The 15,211-nt window shown below is 43.1% G+C and overlaps 1 pseudogene; it reads right to left on the reverse strand.

Moving 5' to 3' along the window:
* Window positions 1-11,677: 11,677 nt before the first annotated feature.
* LOC117281576 (uncharacterized) lies at window positions 11,678-12,939 on the reverse strand (annotated as a pseudogene).
* Between the last annotated feature and the right edge of the window lie 2,272 nt (window positions 12,940-15,211).

Consider the following 15,211-nt stretch of genomic DNA (forward strand, 5'->3'; position numbering starts at 1 on the left):
AATGAGTATTACATTTAAGTTCTCTTAAAGAAGACCGCCAACTCCTATCCCGAAGATACAAAGCGACCAGTCCTCTTCTCTTGTGTCGAAGTGTAGTGTAGTGTGGTGAGGTTTTGCCTCACAGAAAGAGTGGGAAATTGGGAGAAAAAAATGAAGAATTTCGAATCTAAAAATAAAAATATATATTTTTCCCCAACGACAAAGGAACTTACGGGCGGGGCATTTTCGGGGAGTAGCTCGCTTCCGATTACTCAATAGGCAATTCCTCGCACATAATTAAGGGAGCCATTGAAAGGTGACTAAAATACTAGAAACGGGGACTACCCGAGCTAATGATAGAGGCAAGAACACTTTCCTGCCAAGTCCCATTAATTGATCATAACGATATTGTGAAAATGCTGCACAGACCCATATATATAGGAACAGAAAAAGAATCCCCTTGATACTAAACCAGATCGAGCCCGGGATCTTCTACGAAATGGGAAGATCTAGGATAGGTAGCCAACCTCCTGGAGAGAGCGATGTGCATAGACCAGGTGAGTAGGGATGCAGCTCCGTGGACCGCTCGTCGGGCCTGATAGGTGGTGGTATCACACCCTTCTCAAAGGAACCGTACGTGACACTCTCGCGTCATACGGCTCCGTCCCGGAAGCAGGACCTTCCCTTTCCTTTGACCAACGGGTCCTCAAACCTTTATGATTTCGTGCCGAACCTGGTCTCCATCTTCGAACTTCTCGTTCGATGAGACCCCAGGTCTCGCTGTTTCCTTTTTCTAGGTCACGCCTTAAACTCGTTAGAAAGAGGATCTGGCTAGCTGCAAGCATATCTTTTACCTCACCGGCCACATAGTCTGCAACGTCTTTCACTGTATCACATTTGTCGGGGCTGGATCCCCTTTCTTGAGCGATCACCTTCGCTCGTTGGTAGAATGCCTTGATGCATGCATCTAGTTTGTTAGGGTGACACTCTGCTTCTTTATACTCTTTGGAGGCGATAAACTCCCGTTCCCCTTCTCCTTTCTTACTCTTACGAGGATGGTTCAAGGGGAGCCGGTTCTGCCTCCGGCTGAGGAGGGAAATTTCAATCGATACATGGTAGCTTCGACGAGCTGGGACGTGGAAGTGAAAACCCTACCCTTCTTTTCTACTGACTATCTAAGGAGCAAATCCAAAGTCGGTTCTCAAGGCCTAGAAGCTCGGGGATTGAATACCCTTATGTTCCAAGTGACTAGCTTGGCTGGTGATGCGTTCACCCACTTGCACGCTTCCTTGCAAGCACAAAATCCTTAGTTCACCCGCTACCACACGGGCCGGTGTACTCTTATCGCTAACCCTGAGAGAGGCTTACTCTAACAACCAACCGATTCATTATCTCTAGCCGCAAGAATTAAGAAATAGCAATGTATTAGGGGTTGAGCTTACCTTCCGCTCAGGAACAAGAAATGGAGCTATTAAGTTAAGGTACCGCTTTCCTTTTTCTAACTCTTCTTTGGGTTCCCTATCGATGCGTGTATGCCTTCGTCGAAGAAATAAGGGGAATCACAAGAAATATTTATAGACCTAGGCCTAATTCCATCGATGAATCATTCGAGAATGAATTTAGCGAGACTAATCTAATCTTATTCAACCTTAGATGGGATTTAGGGCGAAGCCTGGGGCGGTCTCTGCCTTCTTAAACGTGGCCCACCAACTTGAAGTCTGATTTTAAAATCTCTCTCTACATTCACAAAATATCTCGCGCCCTTCTCGTAATTTTGACTTGCTCTTAGGCTACCGTTGACCGGCTTCGTGAGACCATTTTCGTCTACAGACACATGGCTAAGCGCTATTGGGCATAACTTTCTCAATCCACGCTAACTAATAGAAGAAAAGAAGATCTTATAAGAGACTCACCCCATCTTTACATAAGCAATTTCTTGAACGGAAAAAATAGATGCTTTCACAGTCTACTTTGACTTTAGGGATTTGCTTCATCATTAGCTAAAGAAGAGAGAGAAGGGGGAATCTTAGTCTAATTGTCCGAAGTGATTCTTTCTTGATTGGATGCCAGCTTTCTCTTAATTCCTATCGTGTACTTACATACAAATCTATAGGTAGTTCATCTCCTTTTAAGAAAAATATCCAAAGTTTTCATTTTTGATCGAATTCTGTCTAGTAAGCCTCGAGATCTTACAGATGCTGTTGAGAATCGTCATTTACCAATCATGTATCAGACGTACCATCCCTTGAAATAAGTAAAGGGTGCAAAGATGCGGACTTGACTGTGCCCAATCTCGAAATTGGTTCTATACATATGACCAACAACGAGAAAAATAAATGCAATAGCTAAATGGCGATGGGCAATATCAATCAGCCATAAACCCACAGTTACTGGATCTTATCCTCCACGAAAAGTAAGAAATTTTTCATATTTTGACCAATTCAAGGTGAAAAATGGAATTGCTCCCTCGGCAAACTGGGATAAAGTTGAGCCAAAAGATCTCGATTCAAGATAAATTCATGAGCAAGTGGTAGATCTTTAGGATCTACTCCAGCGTTTAGAAATGGGTCAATTGGTAAAGATAGATGTACTTGATGCCCCGCCTAAGAGAGAGACCCAAGTCCTAGTAGCCCTGCCAAATGGTGATTCTGGTAGTGAAAGAAAGCCCAGACCTAACTCGCTATGCTTGGCACAGTTCCGTGCTACGCTATTTGATCGAGATTCGAAATACCCTTCCTCGCCGCCACCTTCCTTCAGAGCTAAGCCAATTGGAATCTTGTACACTTTCCTTATCTTTCTTTTATTGATCCAGCCTATACCTATTTCCTTTTGCTTCGCACGGCCGGGCCTCTACCTCATAGAAAATCCTGTTTAGGAAGCTAGCGCCCGCTCTCGCTCCAATATACGTGTAGGGGAAGCACCAATGAAAGTGAAACTTTATTGTTTCCTTTTCTCTTCGAACCGATTAGAAGGAAGGCAATAGCTCCTCCTACATACTCGTATGTAGATCCTAAACTAAGGTATGATTGCGAACATTATTGAGGTCAGTCTTTTCGGCTTACGGGTGACATGCGATGCCAAAGTCCGAAAGGTATGAGAAGTTTCCACTTTGGTTGTACTGAATACGGGTAATTCCCCGCCATTTACCCAATATTTTAATAAAGTGGCAGCTAGCGATGAGGCTATTGGACCGATAAACAATAGGCGCAAGTAGCTTGAAATCAAAAAGGGTGAAATCAGGGGGTAATCTACCTTTTCAGCCCAAGTTAAGACAAGGGAATGGTCTCACTCAGGGGGAATGCGCCTTCATTAAAAAAAGAAGCTAAGCGATTGACATCGAATAAGAGTCCGCATGAGAGGAGTGATCAAATTATATTATACTAGGGGTCCCCGGTCCTATCCTCTCTTTTTTATCAAAAAGGTTTGTGGACCCACTAATGATACTCGGGAGAGAACCTACCTACTGGTCTTGATCCCATTCTATACGCACGCAATTTGTTTAGTAACAAGGTAACAAGAAGCGGGCTAAAGCCACAAAAGGGGGACAAGATTCATCGATTAGGTGGCATCAAGGTTTGTGACTCTTTTATCTATCGGTTGACTCTGTCTTTTTAACATCCTTGATCTTGATTTGTTTCCAGGTGCAAAGTTAGAATGAAATAAGCAATCAAGTCCGTATTCTATTCGGCTTATGGCTTCATTCCTAGAGTAAGGAGAAAGAAGACACAGCGCCGGGGAATAGCTCTGAGAGAGACTTCTCTAAGTAAAGAGATAAGTAAGGATAAGAGTCATTCCAATTGAGTAGGTAAAGAGTCTCTTTAGAGCGAGATCCTTTACCACGCCTAACTAAATGAAAGAAAGTAAAAGAGAGAGTGGCCGCCTATTTCTTAAATAAAAATAAAGGACTTCCTTATCCTAAGGCTATCACTGAATGAATCTGGTAACTAATGCTTCCAGAGAGGCTGAGGTGAGTATCGTTGCATCGCCTCCGACGACTTCTTTTGCTTTGTAGCTATGACTCTTATCCTTCCTAGGTGGTTCGTAAGTCTTTCTTAGTTTAGACTTCTAATGACTGCTTGCGCCCCATGTTCCCAATTTAGCCTGTGAGGTATTGCTCTTGTTGTTCTTTTTAGTTTGAGTGAAGTGCTTATAGGGCTTAACTTCCGATTTACCTATTTCTGTGATAGAAGAAGAGTATATTATAGAATAGACTTTACCCCTAGACCCGGTATGGAAAGGGATTAAGGCAATTCATCATCAACCAAGGCAGGAATCGTTAGAGTATTGTATTGCCCTCCAATAGGACAATACAAAGCAGCGAGAAGGTCGTAATCTAGTGAATCTGTCTTTAGAGTGTAGCTCCACACCTTACCCATCGTGTAATGACAGTGTGCCTTCACCGCATGATCTTAGTTCTCCGATTGCGCTTTCTGTATCAATAACTGTAAGTGCATATGTATACACTAATTTATATGTGGGTTCTACTTCGGGGAAGACGAGTTGACTCCATAAAGCAGAAAAGTATTGCCTCGGATATTCCATTAACAGTTACCTAGCCTAGGAAAGGAAAAGAAAGGGCAATTTGCTAGAGGCACCTTCCTATTCCTTGCCGCAACGTATCCCAGGTTAGCTACCTTTCCCTTGAGAAATCCTAGGAGACTCTTGCTTTTAGGCGTAAGGAAGATTTCTAATTCACCGCTTGGACCTAAAAATAATCTACTAAAGGTCTTCCGATTCTGCTGCGGGTATTTTATTTTCTTGGATCTTATCGATCTATGCCCTTTTGGTCTATGGGGTATCCCCCTTTTCCGTTTTTCTTTATTTCATCTTCCTAATTCCTCAGGTAAGCTTCTTTCTAGTCTGACTAAGGTAAGGGGGGAAGACCTTATTTTGTCATTCATTTCTATTCGTCTTAGCCCTGCTTCGGTGATTGAATCCGACATTTCATTTCCCTTTTCATCATTTGATTTTTTGCATCTAAGAGTGATATTGCAAAAGGAGTACAATGCGATAACAAACGATTTGTGATCAATAAAAAATACCACCGGATTCCGTACCCATTAGTCTTGGATCCTCACCTTAGACAGTTTCATTTGGTTATGAAAGAAAGGCTTTATCCCTAGCGTTAAGGTCTCTATCAAGCACTCTTCTAAAGCTGTCTTCAAGCCCTCATATTCAACTTGCTGCCTCATCCACATAGCATGAAATCGCTCGAAGTGCTTTCTCCTACTATGGTGGAGAAAGCACCATAGTAGGAGCGCCGATTCTGTTTCAGAAGAAGCATGATGACAGTTTAAGGTTTTGTATTGATTATAGAGCGCTGAACAAAGTGACTATCAAGAACAAGTACCTTATGCCTCTTATTGTGGACCTTTTCGATTAGTTGAGTGGATCACGATACTTCACGAGGTTTGATTTGCGGTCGGGGTATTATCAAGTACGTATTGCCGAGGGTGAACATATTTCTTTTCTCTTGTGTTGGCTTTGCAAGTTCCTGCTGTGCATCCCTGCCTGATCATTTTCCTCTGATTATATGTTTTTAGCCAAACTACTAGCTTCTGGGAGGAGGGTTATAGACTCATTTAGGTTGAGATGGACTCCCTGGTTTCTATACAGCAGCTGCACAATGGCTGGGCCTGAGGATCCACATTTCAATATTATCTTGAGAATCAGAGAGCCAATGAGAAGGGATTGGAGGTGTGAATTGAGACATATTTGGAGGGAAGGCAATGTGAAGATGTTTTGGCTAAGCAAAGTCTCGGTCCTTCTCCTGACTTAACCATCCAACGTGAACCCCTACTGCAGTCAGACAGTGGAAAATTAATGATAACTTAGGCGTAACGACACCTAGAGTTGTTACAGTGAGTTAGAACGTAAAGCCTTAACATGTTCCAAAAAAGGAATTATACATGTCTCTCCCTCACGGATATTCTCCACAGGGGGAGAACTCAGTTTGCCGCCTGAATCAGTCCCTTTATTGACTTAAACAGGCATCCCAAAATGGGTTTGCAAAACTTTCTTCTGCTTTACTGGATGCTGGTGTTCTTTAATCCCAGACAGTCCCTTTTTACTCGTTGATGCGGAAACTATTCCGTTTTTTATTTTAGTATATATTGATTAAATTGTAATCATTGGTAATGATATTAAATTCAGCATATCAAATAGTTGATTTGCGATAGAGGTGACAGAGGAAGAGTATCGGGAGTGGTATATTCCCAGAGCCTTGAGATCTTTCTTTTGCTATTCTCTGGCTAGATCTAGGTGTGAACTAGGAGCTTGCGATTATGGAGAGAATGGATATGCCAATTACTACTCTTCATATCTGATGTGTGCTTCGGAGTATTGGAATGCTGATCAGAGGCGGGCGACGGTAGAAGGAGGTAAGAGCTGGGTTAGGCACTCCAGCAACTTTAGGATTTCCCATTCTCACTTTTCTTGATCTTCCAAGCTTGAAGCTCGCCTGCTTTGAGAGAGGACAGACAACCATTTTGATGCATGACAATGGAGAAAAGTAATATATGCTTTATGTTTCCTATGCATCTACTATAGCTAATAAGCTATGCATGATGATATGTGATGCACACTTTGACTTCTAAGGCTTAACATGTCCTTTAGGTCGATTTCTAGTCGATTGCCTCAACCTATCGATTGAGTGAGTTGGAGAAGAAAGTCTTAGAAGGCTATGACTCTATAAGTTTCGCGTCTTATTTTTTTGCATGTCTACTATTTATTTAGGTGCAAAGAGCCTAAGCGATCAAGCTATTATATTCCGAGCCTGCTCTCCATTTCCACCGTTGATGCAATCGAAGCTCTTAATGCAATATCTGGTGGTGAAGACATTCCCGCTGCTACAATTGGAGTTGACTATCAGTAAGAGCTGTTGCTGGAATAACCAATGCTAGTTACTTGACTGTTGGAAGAGAAACCACTGTTAGAAATATTCACATAGAAGCTCCTCGTTCATCTGCAAGTATAGACTTCTTTGGATCTTATCCGCTTCAGAGGTTAATCAATAGGGAAATCCGCATTTTTTTTATCTTCCTCTAAAAAATTCTTTTTCATGGGCATCTTCTATTCAAAAGGATCTTACTCAATTCAATAGAAACATAACTTCTACCCCACTTTTTTTCTTTTTAGGCTAAATTGTTGGGACAGACTTTTTATAGGGATTCCAGCTTGCGAAATGCTTTATCATTCTTACTCTTGAGTAAAACTAAACTGGATTTTGACACAGGTGCAAAGCAATTCTATGCGGAAAGGATAGGAAAAAGCTCTATACGATACGCGAGTTGCTGGTGGAATACGAGTAAGGACTTTGTTTGCCCAAATACCTTCCTTGAAGGACTATCTCACTTTCAGTGGTACTGAGACTGTCCCTACCTCTACCCTTTATCAAGCTGGTTTACAAGAGTTCTGGCTTTCCCAACTGGACAAAACTTTTAGGGAATCTAATTTCTTTCGAACCCCCTATTATATTTATATGCGGTCCTAACCTTGCTACTCTTACTTCCACTAGCAAGAGAACTTCTGCTCGTAACATACCCCTAGGGATATAATATTACTTCTTGAAGAGAACTACTTTAACTGTCAAAAGTGCGGGGCAAATCGAGTTAGATGAGAGGCAGGGATGTAATTTCAAAGAGGCTCGATCGGACCCAAGAACTGGATAGAAGACATGCCCCACTGTGATACCTCGTGCAAGTTCTAGTTAATGACCTGAAAGAAGTCACTAGCTTCTTGCTATCGAGCGTGCCTTAGCCTTGGTTTACAAGGAAGCTTTGTCGTACCTAGATTAGGATGGTTCTAAAGTAGGTGTCAAGCTGAGAAAAGGCAAAGAATTTTTGAATTCAAGAAAAGAAAGGCATTGCCCAATACATTTATTCTATATAATATGAATTCCAAGTCATAAAAGACAATGCGAATTCCTACGACTCCTCTCACTCTCAGGGACGGATTGAACAATAGCTGTTAGGGAAGGATCTCTATCATTGGTTCATCAGAAGCCATCAAGCACGAAAGCAGCAAGGAGTGTGCTAGTGAGTCCCAAGCGAAGGAAAGAAGGACATGAGAGGCATAGAGAGGACTCACGTACAAGACATGACTCAGACCCCAGTAAATTTGATCATCATTGGCCTTGCTGTCTGCAGATCGATTACTCTCCTTTGAAGGTGAAACCCGTTTGAAGGCAAGTCATGGTGTCCGGGATCGGACATCGAAAGGGAAGGCGAGGTTTCAAAGTATATTATGGAAGCGGGCCCCTACTGGTAGTGATACCCCGATCTCATGGATGAAGGCTAACATTTTCTATTGGAATAGAGGGATGTGCAGATCAATTCTACTTTTCACTTTACCATCAAGAGATAGTATGCCCTGAGTTAGGATACAGAGTTGGAAGAGAATTACTTCCAGTATATCAGTTCATCTTCATCAAAGGCCAAGATCTCCATGAATTATATTATTTTGTGTCTCTTTGCTTCTGAGTTAGTTTCAAGTTTAAGCTGATCCTCAAGGTCTAGTAAAAGGTCACTCCTCATCCCGATCTTATTAAATGAGGAAGTAAATAGATCAAGGTTTCTACGAACTTCCGTTATGGAGGGTGCGGGCATGGGTGACGGCGGGGAGTCCATCTCCACCGGTTGGTTGCCGAAGATGACCCCTCGCCTTGGTCTCTAAATAAGTTTTTATAATAGTAAAAAACACCTTAAAACCACAAATAAGTTGGAGATGAGGGTGATGAGTTGGGATCTTTTAAGGCGGGGGCAGGGGGTTATGGTCTTGTTACTTTATGTTTCAGAGTCAATTGATCCCTCGATCAAGTCCTAACTAGAAATATCTTAAGAGAAGAAGAGAAATCATTTGGATTCGAGGTGAAACCCCTCTCCTCCGTTACAGAGTTCTTCTGCTCTAATCTCCGAAATCCAAGGTCAAATGACTGAGGAGTTAGTATTAATTCATGCAAAGATGCTCCTTTGAAGCTGGAGTAAGGAATTGTCCACCTCATCACCCCGAAAAGTAGTGGCTCTGTTGTTTTGCATGCCTACAGAGAGAGACTCCAAAAGTATCGATGCTCAATCGAAAGAAAGTGCAATCAACTATATGCTTAACTCATGCCCCAGGAATCCCTAGACACAGAGAGAGGGTACGAGCTAATCTTTTACTAGAGTGAAAGCTGGCGAAAAGCATAGAGCGTGCATTCTACGCTCTCTCCCTCCTTCCATCCGCGAAGCTGAGGCAGGAGAAAAAGCGTAATTCCCCGATGTCATAGGTTATCTTTCTATCTTCCTCCCTCATGACGTTCCCAAAATGATCGGTATCCTTTTCTTACTTTTTTCTTATCTTGAATTTTTATAGAACGACTTTATATCAGGTATAGTTGGTTAGGATGAAGCGTTAGTAGATATAGCAAGTGTGTCGGGGATGCGGCTCGGGTATAGTAGGTCTGGATGCCTAGCAGGAAAGAGCCTTCTCTGGTAGCAGCACTATAACTTAGTATCTCTCTAGCTTCCAGTCTATATAAAATGTAGTTAGCAGAGGTCAGTCGGTCTGGCGTTACCTCATGTAAAGGACTACTTTTGCATCGGCTATCTCTCGTTAGGTAATTACCGAGGCAAAAGCAGCTCTCTCGGAAGTCAATTTCCTCGCCATCTTAGTGGGACTAGTTTAAAAAACTTTCACTTACTCGGTTTTTTTGAGGGAAGGACCTTCTAGAATTACGTTTAACGCCCCTTTATGACTTTCCCGATCAGCGCCTCAGGTCGGTAGCTGGGCTCTGGTGCATTACTACCACGACTACTATCGACCCGAGCCCAAAGAAGGAAAAGAAAGAATCGACCCCAGCCCATGGGGGTCAACCTCTTTCATGACTCATGGCCCCAGTGTGTCACTTGGTTAGCATTTATAGAACAAAATAAGTAGGGCTGGTTTTTTGATAGGGAAAGAGACAGGGGAGAGGGAGTTGGTTTTAATTGAGACACATTTTTCGAATGGACGATATGGATTTTTTTGTGATAATTAACCACTTTTTTTAACCGTGAGAGGGTGGATGTAATTCAGCTCGAACAAAGTGAGAGGGAGGTCATTCAGAACCCACTGGCTTCAGAACAGAGGGGGGCTCTAGAGGCGCTGCCGCAGGCGCCAGCACCGATATAAATTGCCCACCCCGCTCCCAATCAAAAAGAGCATGCGAGACTTCGAAGGGACATTCACACTTTGATTTGTGAGCAACTTCACGAGAACATTGTGAAAGGGGGAAATGGCGGCTGTCCGTGCACTTTCCGAAAATGATGGAAATATAGTCCAGTGCCGCGAAGGCAATAATGTCTTACAATCTTACGATCTCCGTGGAGACGGATAAGGAAACCCTCCGCAGATGGGTGGAGAATATAAGGGGGACCTTTATCTCCTAAAGCTACTCATTAGGGATTACCGGCCAAATTAGTCTGTCTACTTCTTTCTTTCATAATAGAGCCGTTATTCCCGACTGGCATAGAAGTCTCTCGCGTTGGCGAAGGAGATGCAATTTTGGTACTGGTTGTATTGGACAAGCTCTAAGGGAATAATCTCTTTCTTATTTATGTATTTCTTTCCCATGACGACTAAGAACAGGCAAATAAAAAATTTCACTTTGAATTTCAGACCTCAATATCCTGCTGCTCATGGTGTTTCACGATAAGTATTGGAAATGAATGGAGAAGTGGTGGAACGTGCGAAACTGCATATTGGATTACTCCAGTACAGCACGAAGCCGCTGATGCCGAGTCAGATCTTATGCCGCTAGCTATGCCCTACTTGGTCCCACTCCCCCGGCACAGTGGAGGATTCGTAGCACCTCATTAGAATCGGGCTAATGGGCGGTTGAGCAACTCAAGTGAACCGCCTCACCTTATTCCAACATAGGGACAGAAGGGAGAAGGTTTCGAAGGTGGCCTCATTATCCATACCTCCGGTCAGATGAATAGAGGACCGACCGACCCGAGTTTTTACGAGCGTTGGCGGGTCCTGGAGTGCCTATCAAGGGTGCTAGCGCATACCCCATGGTGATCATCACCACCTACACCTCACATCTCTGCACAGTGGAACATGTAACCCACCCGTTGTTCCCTTCAACTATATATGTTCTTTTTATCTATAGCTTAAAAGAACGCAGCAGCGAGGGACAACCCGCCCATACAGCCAGTGGGGAGGGTGGCACTACTGGCAAATACTGTCTGGCAAAACCGCTACAGGCGCGAAGCGTGGTAGGCCTGTGCCGGTGGAGCATACCATAGGGAGGAAAGGGAGCCCGGACGATGGAATAGCCAGGGGAGGCCGGGTCATTTGATGGAAATGGAAGGCTTTTCCCTATTAGAGAAGGCCCTATAGAGTAAAGGGAAGTGGATGAATTCTTGGAAAAAGACGGAGCGGGCCTATATAAAATAGAAAAAATGAAATAAAAAAATTCCATGAAAAGATAAAGTCAACGGTGCGACAGCCAGCGCTGCCTACATGCGAATTAGCTTTCGAGGTTGAGCTATCTCAATTTCACTACATGATTTGCGAATGAATGCTGGGCTGGGCCACCTCGAATGGCATGAGCCGCATGTGGGGAGACCCACATGTACGGTTTTTAGGGGGATCTGGTCGAAAAATCGACCGGCGCCCACCTGACTAGAGGTATTGAGAAATTAATTGAGTACAAAACTTATCTACAAGCTTTACCTTATTCTGATTGTTCAGAGGGCGATCGCGGGGTCACTGAATGAAGTCCTCCGTTTCTTTTGGAGGTGCTGACCTGCAACAAGGCAGAGATGACTAAAAGGCAGAGATGACTAAGTGACATATGGAATATGGCGACAATAATAGCATGTCGTAGAAGGAGATAACATGTGGAGCCAACGACCCACTAAGACTAACCTATCTACAACTACATCCTCGAGCGGCAGTCAAATAGGGGCGTGAATGCGAGATGACAGCGGAATGATCATTCGGACAGAGGCTAGGGTTGCTTCCTTCCTACCGCGTCCTTCCTTGTATGTCGGAGATATAAAGTGAGTGCACCAGAAAAGAATAGGAAGTGGATCAATCTATTCTGTGGTGAAGCATCTGAAGCATATCTGCACACTCACACAATCTTTGCCGAGAGATAGGAGACTTCATTGGAACCGGTGAACTACACTTGCTTTTGGATAGATGTGTGGGACAGAGGGCTCATGGTACATGCTTCCCACCCTTCCTCCTCTACTTTGAGAACCGTGTGAACTGAGAGTGGGCAGAAGAGAAGGAGGTCCTCGAAGGGCTAAATAGCGAGAGTGATTCTCTGAGCCGGTCTGGATTTCCAACGCCTAGGGAAGCTGGTCGAGATAGATGACATCACCTTTTTCCCCTCTTCCTTACCGGTAGAGCAATATTCTCTTATGGCCTTCACCCCCACCCAGAAATAGAGAGCCAAGCCCCTTTCTGATCCATTTATTTCTACAAGCAGGGAGGATCCAGAGCGTTGCCCCCTCCTATTCGAGGTTTTTCTTCGCCCCACAAGCACCCAACCTTTCTTTTGCTCTTCCTTCGGTCTTCCTCCACGAATGCACCACTTAGGAGTCCTACTCATATTCCAAAGGCTCTACTTCAATTCAAGCGCAAGCCCCCATTCTATTGCATAACTTAAAAAAGCTATAAACAAAGTACCAAAGTGGTTGCGGGAATGATACGCTTTGGTTACCAGCGAAGGCTTCCAAAGGTGACCAGCTTTCTATACTAGTTGTTACCTTACGCTGCCATTTTTCCAATATTATTGAATAGCATGGCCTGGGGCTAAGATAACTCAAGTGGGAGAGCTATGTTATGGGTGACCTTATTGCACGGTTCAGAGAGCACTTATGTATGTGATGCAAGTGAACGTCTACAAAAAAGCTATCGTAAAGTTTTGTTCTTTATTCCGTCGTTGACCCTATCTATGTTTCTATGATGGCCCAAGAACATGCTCATTCTTCATTCGTAGAGAGACTTTTCAATTGCGAGGTACCATTACGAGCTCAATATATAAGACTGTTATTCCATGAAATAACTCGAATTTCAAATCATTCACTTACTTTAACTACTCATGCTATGGATGCAGGAGCATCAACTCCGTTCCCATGGGCTTTTGAGGAGCGAGAGAAATTGTTGGAATTCTATGAAAGAGTCTCGGGAGCTAGGATGCATGCCAGTTTCATACGACTAGGTAGAGTGGCACAAGATTTGATTCTTGGATTATGTATAGATACTGATTCATTCACACAACAATTTTCTTCTCGTATTGATGAATTAGAATAGATGTCAACTAGCAACCGTATCTGGAAACAACGATTAGTGGATATTGGTACTGTCACTACACAATAAGCAAAGGATTAGGGATTCAATGGTGTAATGTTAAGAAGTTATGGGGTATGCTGGGATTTGCGAAAAGCAGCACCTTATGATGTTCATCACTAATTGGATCCTGACATACCAGTAGGTACCAGAGGAGATCACTATGATCGTTATTGTATTCGTATAAAAGAGATGCAACAAAGTGTTCGGATAATTGTGCAATGTCTTAATCAAATGCCTAGTGGCATGATCAAAGCCGATGATTGTAAGCCATGTACTCCATCACGATCTTGAATGAAACTATCCATGGAATCGTGCACTGTGTGAAACGTATATCATCGCCGTTCTTAACTGAGACTCAGGTTAAGCTCCGTCTCGGAAACTTGTGGGTTTAGGAGTAAAGCATCCCGAGGTTAGCACATCTCGTTGAGCGTGGAGAAGCATTAGGAACCCCAATTGTTTTCTTCAGAGCCATTTCTTTTTCTGTCCCCCACCCTGGCATAGCGCTTCGCTTCTGGTTCTTCGGAAGAATCAACTTATGTCTCCCTTCTTAATTGATTTGAGGGGAAAATGAACTGTCTACCAGTTGGGAAGCTAGACATCAAGTAAGTGGTTTGATGAGGATGACTAAGTTGACACGCCGGAGTTGGCTGCTAACACAATAGGGTGGTGCCTTACTGCACCGCAGGCAGACACGTGGTAGCATTCGTGGTGGTGCTTCAGGATTCCAATGTACTGCGTCCAAGATTAGAACGCGCTTGCCGGTGGACCGCTACCATCCCATTCTTGAGTGAGCTGGAGCACAACCATCATATCCACTGAACTAGCTAGAAGCTATTGCTTAGGGTCGAAGCACTAAAAGAAAAGGACCGGGATAAGGATCTAGCTCTTTCGCATCATTAATTTATCCTTAAATGCCTTATTTGACATTGTTAAATGCTTGTCCCATCTCTTACTTGTTATTTGACCTTACATGCTTAGTTGATGTTACTGTTTCCTTATTGCCTTGTTAAATATTTAACTATTGAGTTACCTTACTTGAAGTTGTTATTCTTGGAATATCTTATTGTTTAGTTTTGGTGTTGAAGTTGTAAAAGTTATGATCGCATTGACGCAAAGTTGTAAATTGTTGAAATACCGTTCTTGTTGAGTTGTTCACTTTCAGTTGATATTGTTGAGACCTTGTACACGTTGTGGTTGAGCCATGGGCTATTTGTTGTGGAAACATTGTTATTGTTGATTCTTTTGGCTAGTTGTGGCATTTGGGCACTTGGGGTGCGGGTTATGATGTGTTGTGATATTGATACGCATGCGGTGGTATAAGGATAGGGGTTTATACGCATGCGATGAGATAAGGTGGGCTTGATACACGTGTTTCTAGTAGGGGAATAACTTGAATCCACAAGTGTGATAAGATGGGTTAAAATGCAGGTAGCTATTTCGGGAAAAATGATTTTCAAAAATTAAATGTAAGGCTCCCACGGTGAGATAAGGCAAGAATGTGATTTTGATTGTGAAATGAGATATAAGGCGATACCTCGAACGTGATTCTTGTTGTTATCCTTCATTTACATCACTTGTGTTTGTCTGCATCATTTCCTTGGTGCTCTTATTATGTGTTCCTCCCTTGATGCCTTTATTACCTTAATTTCAGTGTAGCTTATTTTGTTGTATTTCTTAATTGTATCATTTCCTTCTTTCCATTATTATACTGTACCATACCTGTTCAGTTTCTTTATTTATTCTAGTAGGTGTCTTGACCTGACCTCATCACTACTCTATCGAGGTTAGGCTTGATTCTTACTGGGTACCGTTGTGGTGTAGTCATACTACGCTTCTGCACATGTTTTGTGCAGATCCAGGAACCTCATACCAGGATAGGCACCAGTGAGTTGAGTTTTCGGGTCAG

This window comes from Nicotiana tomentosiformis, chromosome 5 (genome assembly GCF_000390325.3).
Source record: "Nicotiana tomentosiformis chromosome 5, ASM39032v3, whole genome shotgun sequence".
NCBI classification, from domain to species: domain Eukaryota; kingdom Viridiplantae; phylum Streptophyta; class Magnoliopsida; order Solanales; family Solanaceae; genus Nicotiana; species Nicotiana tomentosiformis.